The sequence below is a fragment of the Schistocerca americana genome, chromosome 11 (assembly GCF_021461395.2).
Source record: "Schistocerca americana isolate TAMUIC-IGC-003095 chromosome 11, iqSchAmer2.1, whole genome shotgun sequence".
NCBI classification, from domain to species: domain Eukaryota; kingdom Metazoa; phylum Arthropoda; class Insecta; order Orthoptera; family Acrididae; genus Schistocerca; species Schistocerca americana.
In genome coordinates this window covers 35,094,602-35,111,317 of record NC_060129.1, presented here as the reverse complement: position 1 = coordinate 35,111,317, position 16,716 = coordinate 35,094,602, and the positions used below count along the sequence as shown (strand labels likewise).

Here is a 16,716-nt window from a genome sequence, read left to right as displayed (position 1 = left end):
TTCTTCATATCATTGTCAACTCTCTGCCAGGACAAGAACTTTTTTTTCTTTCCGTCATTATGGGATACTTAACCAACCACAGTTTGTATTTCAAGATGGCTTTCATACTGAGGTAGCTTTCAGTCAGCAGTTGGTTCCCACTCCTTGTTGCACATATCCTGCAGATGCGTGCCGTTTCATTTAGTTTCAACACAATAGACAACTAAATTTTTACCCAGTGAACTCAGTTGTGTAACAGTCCATCCCACAGAAATCAACTGAAGACAGCAACATTCTCTGTTGCCAAAATAACTGGTGATCTGAGGCATCTCAACACCTTGGAAAATTACTAACATTATCAGACATATTGGGTTTTTAAAATGTTGTCTATATCTTGCTTACGTCTTTCATTCTTGCAGTCTGTAAATATGATACTGAATACTTTTTCTGTAATACTGTGTTGTATAAGTTGGGCAAGCCCAGATAAACCTATTGTTTACATTTGACTGCACAAAAATTAGTTGTCCTCTAAGAATTCTAAGTCTGGCTGTCTACACAATTTGGCAACACTATAGTATGTGTATGTGTCTGGAGGAAATGTTGTCTTCCACTCGAGCTGTTACAGTGTTGTGTCTGGTAGTAAATGTCGCGCAATGTAGATGCATAGTTGAGAGTTTAAGTCCTCTCATTCTTTTATTTTTTAACCACATTTCGGCTGTGTACTTAATGTATCAGTCTGATAGAAACTCAGGGATAATTTGCTTCACTTTCTAATCTTCTGTGCAAGAGCTCATGGCGGCATCAAGATCGGAATAGATTATAGTCGAGAGTTTTCTTTCCATAGAGCATCAACCAGCCATCTGCCACTGGTCTCTTGATGCCAGCCACCATCTGACCAGTTGAGCTCATTGCGACGTATTTTTGGCACCTTGCTGCTCTCGCATTTAAATTGTTTCTTTGTGTAGTTTGATTCTCCGCATGAAATAACTTTGATAAATGGGGTGGACACCATGCAGTTACACATGTGTAGGTTATTGTGAATATATTTATCAGTTGCCATTTTCTTATTTGAACTTCCAGTATTTGATGTGTAGTTTTGAACTGGATTGTGTGTAGTTGAATCTTATGAATATTGTTTAAGTGTTATGAAATAGATGCAAGAGGAAAGGGTCTAACACTTCAGACATATTTTTCATTTTGGGGTTAACTGACAGGTGAATGAGCCTCCATATTTGCCACGTCTTTTATAACAGCATCTTCTCAATGTTGATAGCTGTGGCATAGGGAAGCTCTATGAGTGAACTGATGACACTGAAACCAAAATGCGGTAATAGACACCAGTTTGATTTTTGTTGCTGTTAATTGTGGCATGTTGTACTTCTGCTATTGACTTCTTAACTTTGGCAGTTCAATGCAAATGTTGCACGAAAGTTAAATGGTAATAGTTCATCACATATGTCAATTATTGAAACTTCATGAATGTGGAAATTAATTCATACCAGAATGAAAGAAACAAGAAAATCCTTTTCTGATGTGGTTTTCCTAATATCACTCGTTCCACACTTCACACAAATGCTTCAAGGTGCATTCACCCCTCTGTTAAACCCACAGCAAACAGTACGTCACATATATTAGATATCTTCCTCGTGCTACTTAGTTTATAATGCATAAACAATGTTAAAAAGATCAAATTATGAAAAATCCAATTCATAACTGCAAGTCAAATACTAGAATTTTACATTAGAAAATGACAGTTGATAAATACACTCATACCTTTTGTGTAGCTCCATGTTCACTTGGTTTACTAAAGTTATTTACTGCAGAAAATCCAACTATGCTAATAAATAATTTCATGCTTATCAGTGTGAGAGCATAAATGTACTCCAAATGCAGATGCACCACATTCATCAGTTCGGACTACAACCATTGTCAGATGCCTGGTGGTCAGCAGCTGGGTTGCAGTGGTTATGTAGGGTGAGGAAACGTTTAAGCATAAACTGTTGTGATCTTGATGCAGCCAAAGGCTCTTTTGTTATTACTGTGTGGTTAGAAAGTGAAGCAGGTTACCTTTGAGGTTTCATCAGGTTCACACTTTTAGCAGGCAGTCAAATTGCAGTTAAAAAATAAAGGAATGAATAGACTGGAGCGTACAACTTTGCATCTACATTGCATGACATTTACCACTAGACCACGAGTGGTACAACACTCTAACAACTCAAGTGAAAGACAATGTCTACATCTTACAGTGTCTGCATCCTGTGTTGTCAAATCATGCATATGACAAGGCTTAGAATTCTGAGGGGTGGGGAACTTTCTGTGCTGTCAAGTGTATGTGTTCAGTTGTTTCATTTAATGTGGTCTGGTAGTTGCTTCACATACTCATTTGATATAAATTTTTGTTAATGGTAACTACATTACCTGAGAGCTTGTATAGTTACAAATATTATTGATTGATCAATGGAAGGTCCAGGATGTACGAACAATAATATAGAGGATAGATTTCTACTCGTAACGTAGAAGAGTCATCGAGTTGTGGGCCGGCACAATGAAAAGGACACTGGAAGTATGCACAATCTCTGACAAAGTCCTTCCTCAGAAGTAGAACTCTCTCTCTCTCTCTCTCTCTCTCTCTCTCTCTCTCACACACACACACACACACACACACACACATACAGGGCTACTGTCTGTGGCTATTAAGGCCCGACTCTGACTGTGTTTGACATGAAGAACAACTGCTGAAGTGAGTGACAGGTAAAAGGAGGCGGCACAGGTTGAGGAGTGGGAGGGATAGTAGGGTAGGGGTTGGGGAAAAAGTGAACCAACTGTGAGCTACTACCTGTATTCTGGTCTAACTTCTGCATCAATATTTTGTGATCAACACAACTGAACACCTTAGTTGATTAAAAAAAGATGGCTAGTGCTCGAAACCATTTGTTTAATCCATCCAGTACCTCACAGAGAAAAGAGAATATAGCATTTTCAGTTGGTAAACCGCTTCTAAAACTGATCTGGACATTTGATAGCAAATTATGTGAAATAAAATGATCAATTATCCTTACATACACAGCCTTTTCAGTAACTTAAGCAAACACTGTTGGCATAGAAATAGGTCTAAAATTGGTCACATTATCCCTTTCTCCCCTTTTACAAAGTAGCTTTTTCACGCAAACAGATAGCTTGTTAGTGATCTTGCCCACATAGAATGTGCCACAGATGTTACTGCTTATTTGGTAGATCGTATGGTTGTTTTCACAGGTGGCGCTGTCTTTGATCAAATAGGGAATGCCAGTGATAGGACTGGAGTAGATATGGCTTCTGGGTCTGTTGCAGGGATATAAGCCTTGAGGCAAGGGGCTAGGAGCAAGAGAGGAGTAGTGATGGATAAGAGTATTGTCTAGGACTGGTGGGCAACAAGATATCATTATGGGAGGGTTGGGGAAGACAGTAGTGAGGATATTTTAGGACAGGTCGGGAGACAGTCAAAACTGAAATGACAAATATCCTCCCCATCCCTCCCACAGTGATATTCCACCACCCACCCAACATATGAAATATACTTGTCCATCCCTAGCCTGCCACAGTTCCCAACTCCTTGGTACATGCCTCATATCTATGCAATAGACTCAGGTGCAAGACCTGTCCCATACATCCTTCTGTTACCACCTACTACAATCATATCACTGGCCTCTCTTACCCCATCCAAGGCAGGACCACTTGTGTAAGCAGCTGTGAGATCTACAAACTTAGTTACAACCACTGTGCCGCATTCTACATGGGCATGACTACTAACAGGCTAACAAGCAGAGAAATCTTCCTACAATATATCCATTGTTCATAAATCCCCCTTCGCCTCCACCTTCCATTCTTCCACCTGCCTACCCCCTTCCCAGCTCCCACTGCAATACTTATCTTGCCAATGCACCTAGAAGTTCTTTCCCTCTTCTGTACCCTCCCTTTCCTCCTCCCCATTTCCACACTCTTCCAGCACAGTCTCTTGATGCTGCTCCTAGCAACCCACTTGGATAGTCTCACAGGCAGCACCAGCACCACCCCATCCGTAACCTGATACTCCACCCTCTCCCTTCCACAACCTACGTCTTCATACACCGCCCCATCCGAGCAGATTGCTGTTTCATCAGACGCAGATGCAGTCACAGTCGCAGTTGAACTCTAGTGCTCTGAGGCAGTGGCCATGTGTGTGCGAGCTATGCTAGGGTGAATGTGTGTGTGTGTGTGTGTGTGTGTGTGTGTGTGTGTGTGTGTGTGTGTGTGTTTTAATGCAGAAGTACTTTGTCTGGAAGCTTTAATATTTTAGCAGGCTTCTCATTTTGCCTCTCTGTGGCTCAACACAGCCTCTATGTGATGAATAGCAATATATTCTTCCCATATTAATGTTATTCATTGTTTGTAAAAAATGTAACTCAATGTGCCTCTATATGATGAATAGCAATATAGCCTTCCCATGTTATTCATTGTTCATGTAAAATGTAACTAAGTCTGACACATTATCCTGAAGCATTTGGAAGTTACATCTTAGGCCTTAGATGTTATTTTCTTCCATTTTATCAAGCAGTTTCCTGCCTCTTGACCCACTCCCGAATCTTGTAAGATGGCACCAAGACAAAATTTACCCCATTGCTTTTGTGTTTGCAATTGTGGTGTTTTCAGTAAAGAGGTACACAGTTGCTGTAGGAGCTGATGTTCCACATACCAAATTGTTTGATCACAAATACCAGATTATTTTATCACTACTTTCAAAAACCATCCTATGCTGATTGCCACAAGGAAAATCGCTTTTATTGAGATAGCGTGTTGTTAATGGTTTCCAAAACAGGACAGCTGCTAGGATAGTAATTTTGTGGCTATTCATATATCAATGTGTGTGCCATTGTGATTGATTTAGACTAAGTTTGCTTGAAAGGCAAACAATTTGCTATAAAAGAGACTTACTTATTTTGCAATTTAATTGTAGCTATGTTTTTTTTGACACATTCCCCACAGTTGTAGCAGAAAGCCTTCATGCTTCATACTATCACCTGCTCAGCAGTTTCGTAACTGGTGGGAACTTGGAAGAACACCATCTGTTTTTTATGAAGCTCTCAGTCCTATGCAGGTTACAGTCAATATCTGAGGGATGTCATAGTTATAAAAAGAGTTCTGTAAATAGCATGTTTATGTAGCCACCCTGAGTGAACAAGATAAAAGTAAAGGAGTGTGTTAGTAAATAGACCATTTTTTTGTTTGAATGTTTTAAGAAGAAGAAATAACACTTTTTTTTCAATTTGTTGTATTCCGGTAAGAAAATTCATTTATACAAAATATTGTGTGTTAGTGAAAAAGTGTGTGTGTGTGTGGGGGGGGGGGATGCTAGTGAAAAAGTGTGTGTGTGGGGGGGGGGGGGGGGAGCACTGCACTGAAAACATTGTAAAATAATGCTCCAATTTTGTTTATTCATATGTGTTATCTACAGTGCTATTTCAAAAATATTTTCCCACGCAAGTGGCATAACATTTAGCACCCCCCTCCCCTCCTCACCTTGTATCACCCCTCTTCCTTTCACTCCTTGCCTCGTACATTACTTACCATAGCTTGGTAAGACCTTTAAAAATAAATCTAAATCTAGTGAGCATAGAAACTGATTATTTTTGCTACTTATTATGAGACACCTTGTTTACAAATTTTGCATGACCAGCACCAACAGTGCTGCAAATGGTCACTTGAGTCACTTTGGCCTTAAACCAACTCTGATTATCTCAGTACAATTATTCCATCCATTTAGTGCAGCAAAGAAAAGAGACCTGGTTGTGCAACTAATTGCACGAGTAAGAAATGATCACTGTATAAATAAAGCTTAGATCAATGATATACTTTATGCAATAATTAAGACTTATCTTTCCTCTATTTCCAGAAAGTGATGACCTTTGAAAGATGGTGGTGTGTTTTAACAGATGAACTTGATCTCTGCATTCAGAGATCTGTGGAGAACAAGTAAGCATGTTTGAAATTTCACTTGTTTCTGACATGTTGCTTGCAATGGCTGCCTTTTGTCACGTTCAAAATGTAGATTACATTGATATTTAACTGATTTCATATTTCTCTTTTTTGTGATTAAGTAGTATATGACTTGTCATCAGGTCCTTTGAAGCTGAAAGCTCACCTTAGAACATATAGGCTGCCCGCTGTGGCCGAGCGGTTCTAGGCGCTTCAGTCCGGAACCACGCAGCTGCTATGGTCGCAGGTTCGAATCCTGCCTCAGGCGTGGATGTGTGTGATGTCCTTAGGTTAGTTAGGCTTAAGTAGTTCTAAGTCTGGGGTCTGATGACTTCAGATGTCAAGTCCCATAGTGCTTAGAGCCATTTGAACCATTTTTGAACATGCAGTTAGCAATTCATTGTGAAGTAAATTTGCAGATTTGTTCCACAAACTTGAACCATTTAGTTACGTAAAAGGCTTCAGTAAGGTCACAAAATATACCAGCAGGATTGTTTTGGTTGTTTTTAGTTCTGATAGGTTTTCATTCATAAGGGTATATGGTGGCTGCTACATGTGAAACTCAAAAGTATTTAGCAAATTTTGTTTGAGTTAAGGACTGATTATGAATACGGTTCATGGTTAATTGTATCAACCTTTCACAAGATTTTACTAATCTGCTAGAAACACTGTCATGGAAAAATATTGCTGCTTTTAGCAACTTGATGGTATTTTTAATTCCCTTTGGTCTTGCATATTTGATATTAATGATGTTTGGTGATGTAAAAAGTATTGAATTATCAATTTCACGGCTGAAATGCCACAATTATTAAAATATTTCTGGCTATTATTCTGTGGTTTTTCCTGATTTCTTTGATGACTTGTGGCATATAAGTTCTTGTATTCCATTTGGAACTAATTAAAGAATGGAAACTCCAGGTAGGAATATCAACAATTCAGGAAAAGGTAGATTGCTACTCACTGTAAAGGAGACACGTTAAGTTGCAGACAGGCATAATTAATATGCAAGTTAATGTGTCTTCTTTATGGTAAGTAGCAATTTGTTTTTTTCTGCAGCATTAATTGTTTGTAGAATGCAAAGGTTACAATATTTACACTGTAACCAAAGGAGTAAGCCGACAGTTTTCTTCAAAGTGAAAGTGTTTTGCAAACAAACAACTTCTGTTTCTTTGGGTTCTTCTTGGAACACTCAAACAGCTTATAGTTGTTCAGTTTTCAACACTTGTACCAAAGTCATAATAAAGTTTTAAAATGATGACACTGCCACCATCTGCCTGTGTGTTTTTTCATTATTTCCCAAATTTAGGCTTTTGAGCCATTACCAAATGCAACTGGCAAAAATATTAGTACATGTTAGCCATTTCATGCTGCCTGGTTTATCTTTAGAGGTCTCAATGAAATATTTTGTTAGTGATATGTTTGTCAGACATGCTTGACATGTACTGATCTCTTTCCCAGTGGCAATTAATAATGGCACGAAAAAAGAAATAATAAAAAAGAACATGTAGGCAAATGGAGATAGTGCTACTGTTAGTGTTACGTGTCATTTAGAATGGAAAATGCCAATGTACATCTCTTAGGCTCTGCAAGAGATGAAAATATCCATGTGAATAAAGAGAAAAGTTTTAAATTAAGGGAGAATGATTGAGAGCTGTAGACTGCCGCTAGGCTTTCTGTTTGTGCAGAGCTGCCCATCTGGTGGAAGTGGATTGCTGTAGTGGGTGTATGTTGTTCTGTGCAGCCACAAGTGGAATGTGTCATGATAAATGTTCATGGAGAAAACATAAGACTTGAATTAAAAACGTAAAAATGTATCTTTGATATCTTCTCCAGTTGTTCTTGTTCTTCTTGCTGTTGATCTTGCTATGGAACAAGTACTTGAGGTGGAGGCAAATATTTAAATTGAGGTCTGCAAGACTGGATGATGTAATATGACCAAGTTGTATTCTTAACAGATGAGAGAATATAAGTTTTAAGTGGAAAGAGGTGTTTGAGGTGCTAGATCAGAATTGACCTCTGTTTCAGTGTATTTCTTAAATTGTCGAAGTAGGGGTCCCCATCAAGGCACAAAGAAGAAGAGAAGCTGGAAGTGAATAGCAGGACCAGCTGTGAATCCTGTAATAAATAATATAGGTGACTCTATATTCAGAGAAGTTTTGTTGTGTGAGCATATATGGAATTCAAGGAGTAAAGAAACTTCTATAGCCCTTGTGTGTGAACCTCCCTGTGTGTCAACATGATACTCACACATCCAGTCTGAGGACAAACTAAGACCCAAACCAAGTTGCATATGTTGACAATATAGGCCAGGAGAAAGGAAATATGGTAGTAGGAGAGTGGAAAATCAAAAAAGAACATCAATTTAAAAAGATTTTCCTTTTATATTCAAGGAGAAATACAGTTGCCAAGGGCAACTGCCATCAACAATGGAACATCTAGCTGTAGACACGTAGTATAAACAGATAAGAAGAATTGGTAAAGAAATAGGGGAGAACAAATTGCCAAGAATTTGGGAAGTAAAAGAAGGGTGCTAATAAAGGTTAAACAGAAGAGCACAGTTGATCATAGTAACAAAAGCCCATCGCTAAGGATTGTAAATGTGTGACAGAAGAAAAAGGTCTACAATCCTTATACAGTTGGTGTTACGATAAGGAAGATGTTGTGGTGAGTTCCGTGAAGAAGAATGGTGACAGGATGGCAGTCTACAAACATTGTGTCCGCCTCTCGACTCGGCGTGCAGCCTACGGCACCACACAGTTTTTGGTTGCCAGCCACGCTACAACAGCAGCCTGTGACAGCTGCTTGATGTGATGTGTCTGCAGCACACCAGCACGCAACTCATCACCAGCACACAGTTCTTATCTTAGGGTGGGCTGTGGTTAATATATTTTAAGGTAAATTTGTTTGTTTTGGTGAATAGAGTAAAGAAATTAAATGTTGATGTTTGCTACACATTAAATGAAGTTACTTTGTGCAGGGAGTACTATAATGGAAAAGTGATATTAAATTTGGTAAATAGAAGATACAGTGTGTCTGTAAAGTCATAGTGCAGTTTTAATTGGTCACAGAAATGTAGTGAAATGAGGTAGAAGTGTGATACGAGATGGAAGTGTAAGACGAACTTTCCAAGTGTGGATACATGTTTGGTGCAGTTCTATGTGGCTTCCATTTGTTGCACCACATACATCTAAAATATATATACTAGCTCTTACCACACGTGTATGGGCATCTGGTGTAACAGAGCGAATAGCATCTGCGATTCTGTGATTAATGTTGTTGATACATTCACTGTACACACGTTGCTTCACATAACCCCAAAAGTAAAATTCTAATGATATTAGCTCCAGGATCATGGTGGTCATGAGTTACAACCACCCCTTCCTATTCATTGTGGGGGAAAATTCTGTATCCAAAAATTTGCGAACATTGTTGATGTAGTGTGGAGGAGCGCCATTATGTTCAAACACGATACCTTCTGGAAATTGTGGCACTGCCACTGCATTCAATGCAACATGTCAAGGTACTTGTTGACATCATAGTCTGCTCCACGTAGAAAAACTGGCCTAAAACTTACGCATCAGGGCACACCGTGTGTTGACCTTGTGTTCAGCGTAAGAACAAGGATTTTCTGAAGCCCATATTCTGATGAACAGTGATGAATATGACAGACATGGAATGTGCCTCATTGCTGTACACAATTTCCTTCATAAATTGTTCATCATAACCGAGCTCATCAAGCATTCTGTAATTAACTTCAATCATTTGGACCTATCAGTCAGTTTGATACTGTGCAACAACCACAATTTGTAACCCTAAAAAGTTGATCTTTTTTTTTCAGACCTTATGAACTGATCTTTTTTTTAGATCTAATTATCAATGCTAGACACACCAGATTTTTGGTTCTCAATAGTTAGCTAACTTGTACAGCTTCTACGGACTCAGGGCGTAGTGAATGCCTACCAGAACATGGTTCATCCACAAACTGTCAGTCTCCTTTAACTGGGTATCCCACCAATTAATGGTTTTTTATAAGTGGTTGCTCTTTGTTGTACATGTGGTGATATTCAAGTTGAACATCGTTCACGGATTCGGATTAAGGAAGCTACGAAGTACACTAAACTTTTCTTTGTATCATCAACATCTCGACTGACATGGCCTGATCAGCTGCTACTGGTAACCAGTTTGTTGGGTTGCTTCATGACTTACATACACACACTTCATTGAACATCAAACTACAGAAACTCTTTGCTATACTGTCCAGTGTAGTGCAAGTTCCTATCTTTCATTTGGCTTCTGTTAGCCACAACAAGCGTTCATAACTGCACCATGACTTTACAGACCCACAGGAAGTGAAAGACTAGAAAAATAACCTCTGATGGACAGGGAATGAAGATAGCAGTTTTTCTTGTGAAGTTGTAATAGTAAAACATAATATTATGGCTCAAGGCAATCACCTTAATAGTGAAATGCTTCAAAAACAAGGGAGTACAACTAAGCCAGAAAATAGTAATGCAAAATTAGTAGAAGAGCTAAAGAAATAGATTCGGGAAACTTGTGAGATTCTGAAATCATACCTTGAGATGAGGCTAGGTAATAAATTAGATGAAAAACTGTCAGCATTAACAGAGGAGATACACAGTGAAATTTTATGGCAGTGTGATTTGGTGAGGTGTGAAATACATGGTCATATTAAAGAATTACACATCATTGGAGAGCATGTATGTGATTTGACTGAGAAGGTTTGCAAATATGTAAAGGATCCAATCTCAGAGGCACAAGGCCACATCAAACTATTAGAACAGTGGTGTGAAAATGGTGAACCAATTTGTTCACGAGATACACTTACCAGTTTGGAGGAAAAAGGTGAAGAATTACTAGAACAGAAATTTTGAGAAAAGGCAAAGAACTTGGATAATATCAAACTTTCTGGGGAATGAGGCTACTCAACACAACATGGAATTCAAATGATTGTGGGATGAGTTAGCAAAAACCACAATAGAAAGAAAATCAGTGCCTGAGAAAATCCTGTGCCACTAGCACATTATTGGAAGTATTTCAATTAGGTAGTATTTTATCCATTTTTGGCTAGAGAACACCACATCTGGTTTCATAAATTACACTTTGGGAGAAATACTTCAACCAGCCACAAGATTTTTTTAAAATTGTGCCAGCACTAATTTCAGGCCTTAGCCCATCATCAGGTGTGTAGCATTGACTTCTTTAGAAGTTTTACATTTGTGTCCTAAAATAGAACATAGTTTTAGTGATTGCTTAATTTATGAAAGGTTGTACATTTGTATTCTAAAATATTTCAAAGTTTTTATGATTGCATAAATTTACATGTATATATGTTCTATATATTGTGTTTACTTCATGAAGAGCTCTCTGTTACATATTATAAGGCAGAGATTTGATTTTCTTTTACATTTCATGTTGGTCAATGAACTAAATACAAGATGGTGGATACATTTGTTTACATTAGCATTATTCAACGTGGATTGTAAAAGAGTGATCAGACCTTCATCTTATAATATGTAAAGTACAATTAATAAAACTATAAATAGCCGACCAGTTGCAATGGATAAAGAATTCTTTATCTAGGTTTCGACAAATATAAATTTGTCTTCTTCAGAAGGTGGCCTAACGACAATGAAAATCATAGCTTACATTAAAAAAGTATGAAACTTAAGTCAAGTATAGATTTTAACATAAATTAGAGAGCTCTTGCATTACAGAAATATGAGAACGACATCTGGTACTTACAATTTTACATTAGTAAGGACTAATGTACCATCACCGTTTTTACAAATGTCGGCATAGATTCATTTGTCAAAATTGAAATATGGCCCTAGAATTAGGGTTTGTCACATAAATATAAATTAGTATATGGATCTTGCAGAGCTCCCAACCGACTGAGTGTAATAGGCGAGCGTAGTTGCTCTGCGACCAGGGCAGGTGGCGCTCATGGCGCAAACCATGTGCCAATTGACATACAAAGGCAACTTGTTAATTATCAGTATTAATAACGTCCTTAGATAAAATAACAATGAAAAGAAGGAAGGCATTTAACACTCCTGTTATAACAGTATGGGAGCATTGGTACAATTAATGTAGTTATACATCAAAAAGGCATGTGGTGCTTATGCCAAGAGAATTACGCACAGTGGCATATACAGCCAAAATATAAAAATTACATTACTATATTAGTGAAGCCCACAAACGGTATATGTGTCAGAACTTTAAAATTGACAATAATGGCTCTTAAGGCAGAATTAGGAATCCTGGTATACAATACAGTTAATACACATTTGCAGGGAACCAACATTTTAAAGCCAGACAAAATCACATAAGGGCCGATGTAGTGGCAACCGTACATTGTGAGAAAACCACATTACATGTAGGGTAGTGAGCTTAAAGCATTGAAGGTGCATCATAGCTTCCTGAGGAGATAGACCACTAACGTTACCAGCATTAATGTTATACCATAAACAGTACAGGTTTAAAGCCTTCAAAAAATTGTCTACAAGCAAGGTTCAACTGGTCGTTCAGTATATTACCGTCCTTGAGCTCTAGATGTTTGAAAATTTGTAACTCTTCCCGCAGATATAATCTACGCCCTTTGACTTCTCTGTGTAGGATAACAGTGTCTTCTAACTGTTTAGGCGTATGACCGGCTATCAAGAGGTGTTCAGCAAAAGTAGAGCTATGTATATTCGCTCCTTTTTTACCTGATAGGTGTTCTTTATATCTTGTTTTCACAGTTCTGCCTGTTTGACCAATATAATATGAAGGACAGTTATTACAGGTTAGTTTGTAAACACCTGAATTGGAAAACCAATCGCTGGCAATCTCTACTGAATGTACAAGATTTCTTTTTAAACTGTTATCTGTAGAGAAGGAGACGTTACAGTTATATTTTTTCTTTAGAAGACGTTTTGTCCTATACGGTATATTACCCAAGAAAAGAATGGAAATAAAGTTTTTAGCTTCTTTGCTATCAGTGGGAAGGTTGTTGCTCAAAGTCGAACAGTTTTGGAAAGTTTTCTTACTGAACAAGTAATCGATCATATTCTGATTGTGCCCATTATTAGCCACAATCACTTTGTTTAAAATACTAAAGTACAATTTATGGAACATATATAAGTAATCCCAATAACTTGGTTATCTTTAAGATGCATATGTAAAACCTTTTGTAAAGTATGCAATCACAGAAACATAGTTATACTTCAGGTCACAAATGTAAAACTTCCAAAAAAGTCAGTGCTACTCCCACAGTATAATTTACAAAAACAGCTGCGGTGTTCTCTCACCAAGGTGGATAAAATAATTTTGTTACTATGCCACTAGGTAAGGAGAACTGTGCATGATTTGTGAAAAGTGCGAGCTTCAGCTAATGAAAGTAGTGCTTGCTGTAGCATTTAACAAAAAGTGTCTTGCTGAAAGAGTCATTCCAAAATATATCAAAGTGAACGTCAAGAACGTCAGTAAAACTGCGTATCTAGCAAATGTAAAGTGTGAACTGTGTTGGCTACATAGTGAAATGAGAGCTCAGTACAAACAGAAAGAGCTTCTGAACAGGCAGATATATGTGCTTCATTTAGAATGAAATAACTTGCTGTTTCCTGTGCATTTCATATGCATTGTAGATGAAACTGATGTTTTCGTTAGGACAAAACATCATATCATACCACAAAGACATAAGAGAAAATTGAAAGCCCTAATTTCAAGCAAGAAGTCGTACAAAAATTGCATGTGAGATAGCTAAGGTAAATAATTGCAGTAAAAATGCAGTAGGTAATGAAATAAACGAGTTAATCCAGGAACACACAGACACAAACAAGACGCAATGCAAATTTTCACAAGACTCAACTGATCTCAGAAAAATAAATAAAAAAACTCAGTGAGAACAAAGCTCTGCAATGATAACATATGAAGACGATTACCTAAACAAACACTAGATTTTTTCAGGAATGTAACATAAAAGAAATTAATACCGAGCAAAACCTAAAATTATTGAAAAATCTGAATGCACAATAATGTACCCTCCAGCCTCAGAACTTTGATCACAATCATAGATTCACAAAGAACATTGTCCTGTATGTCTGATTGTGACCTCAAGAGCCCTTACTAAAAAATAAAAATAAAAAAACTTAATGAGATCATCACCAAGGCCTCTACATTTGAAGATAATTTTTAGTGAAAATGATAGCCATGAGATTTCAGGAAACGTCAAAGACATCCCCACACCACACATAGCCACATTCAGATTCTTTGATATAGTTAACTTGTTTACAAAAGTACCGGCAAAAAAACGATCTCAGTAATAAAAAATAACATGATTAAACATAAAAAAGATCAGTATACCAGAAATTTATGATCTAGTCAAACTTATAATCTTAGTGCTGTCTCAAAACTAGTTCAGCTTTAATAACAATTTCTATGAACAAGAAGATGGCCTTGCAATAGGCAGGTGCCTAGCTAGTCTGCTAGCCAATATTTGCATAAATCATTTAGAAACATCTTTTTCAATGCCAATATGACAGTAAAGAAAAAAGTCATATATTACAGACACTATGTGGATGACACACTTATCTTATTTGATAGAATGGTAGATGAAATTAATCAGTTTTCAAAAGAGGTTAACAAATCCCACCGAAACCTAAAATTTACTGTTGAGCATGAAACTGATAATGGCATAAATTTCTTGGATAAAAAAAAAATTAAATACAATGGTAAATATAAGTTTAAAGTATATAGAAAACCCACTACATTGGATACCACAACAGCAGCTAATCATGTCACCCTGAGCAACATAAAATGGTGTATTATAGGGTAACACTTAACAGAATGGGAAAAAAAATCCATTTGGACACTGAAGATAAACTACAAGAAGTAAAAACGATCAAACTAATCACCCATAATGATGGTTACAGCTCTGACACTATCACTAAACTTCACAACAGAATTAAAAAGAAATACAGGGTCAAAAATAGCTCTAAGTCCAAATAAAACAGCAATTTAGCTCAAATACCTCCTGAGAATTCTGTGAAATATATCTGCTTTCCATTCATTGGTAAAGCATCATATCATATTGCGAACTTATTCCATGCAATAAAATATCAAAATTAGTTTTTCCACAAACAATAAAATGAAAGACAAAATTGTTCACAACTTAAATTTAAAAACTGAAGTACAGCATAGGTCTGGCATTTATAAACTAAATTGTTCTCTGTGCCCAAACTTTAACATTAGCCAAACTGGTAAGAGGTTTAATGTATAATACTGTGAACACATAGATGCTCTTAGGCTCAACAACGTAAATAAGTCAACTTTTGCTAGTCACATGGCCCAATGTGGAAACAGAAAAAAAAGCATCAAAGACAACTTAGTGATATTTCCTTCACTAGAACGGAATAGAAAGAAATCCAGTATATCTCTAAAATTTCATACAGCTCCTATAATTTGAAATGATAGCAATAATAATTAATTGGCAGAGAGAAAATTCTTCATTGGCTATTACCAGCATCTTTGAAACCTTAATAATTAAATGTATTACTGTATGGAATTATCTGTACCATTAAAAGTACCTTTGCAGTAGCTCTAGAAGTGTGCCATATCTGTTCACATATCTCAGTATTTTGCACACTATATCAGCTGCCGATGTAAACAAATGTGTTTGCCATCATGTATTTAGCTCACTTCATTGGTCAACATTGACTGTAAAAGAAAATCAAACCACTGTCTTATAGTATGTAAAGGAGGGCTTTTTGTGAAGTAAGTGCTATGTATAGAGCATATATGAGCATAAAACTGTTTAATCATAAAAACTTTGATATATTTTAGGAAACAAATGTAAAGCCTTTTGTAAACAGTGCAACACAAATACCTTGTTATAATTTAGGACACAAATGTAAAACTTGCAAAGAAGTCAGTGCTGCCATCTGATGATAGGCTTAGCTCTGTAACTAGTAGTGGTTTAATAAAATCATTTAAAAATATTTGAGGCTGGCTGCAGTATTTCCTACAGTGCAATTAGGAAGTAACTTGAATATGTAGAAACATTTTGCGAAATTTAAACCTGGTGGCAGTGTAAATTCGTGTTCAGAAAAAAAAAAACAGAACACCTTGAATAACTAGAGATAGGACATTCATATTCACAGGACATGTATATTAGTATGTTCTGCAGACATGATTAGCATTTGTATCATGTCAGCCCGTGGGTTGAAGGTCAACATCAATATCATGGCACACCATCACCTGCCTGATAAAATGTGCATGCGGCTTAAACATGCTAGACCTCAGTGGTGTATGGAATGATGTCGCTGGGTACAGGAATAGCATCAGATAGTGTTTTCGGATGAATCCAAGTTCTGTTTGTTTGAAAATGATGGCCACATTTTGGTTCACTGCAGACAGGGAGCGGCATCACAGTGACTACATTTGCAAAAGACACACAGCACCAAATTTAGGCAAGCATCAAATGATGGGGTGCTATTGGGTACAACTACAAATCACATTTGCTCCTAGTCCACGGCACTGTGACCAGTGTGACCCATGCAAATGGCTTCCTGTCACTCATAGCTTTGCCCTTTCTGAATAACACCCCAGATTCCATTTTTCAGCAAGATCTTGCTGCACGAACTTGTACCTTCTTGGTGTCAGCCTTTTGCCGTGGCCCACAAGATCTCGAGACTTTGCCACCAATCGAAAGTGTGTGGGATGTGGTGAAATGACGGGTGCAGTGCT

The 16,716-nt window shown here is 37.3% G+C and overlaps 1 long non-coding RNA gene across 1 annotated transcript in view; it reads left to right on the top strand.

The window, feature by feature from the left end:
- The window catches only part of LOC124554031, a 68,381-nt gene extending 61,695 nt beyond the window's left edge, over positions 1-6,686 (top strand). Inside the window, exons 3-4 of the long non-coding RNA XR_006968213.1 lie at positions 5,888-5,967; positions 6,114-6,686. This is a non-coding gene — a long non-coding RNA (uncharacterized LOC124554031). The remainder of the gene's footprint in view (positions 1-5,887; positions 5,968-6,113) is intronic.
- The last annotated feature ends 10,030 nt before the right edge of the window (positions 6,687-16,716 follow it).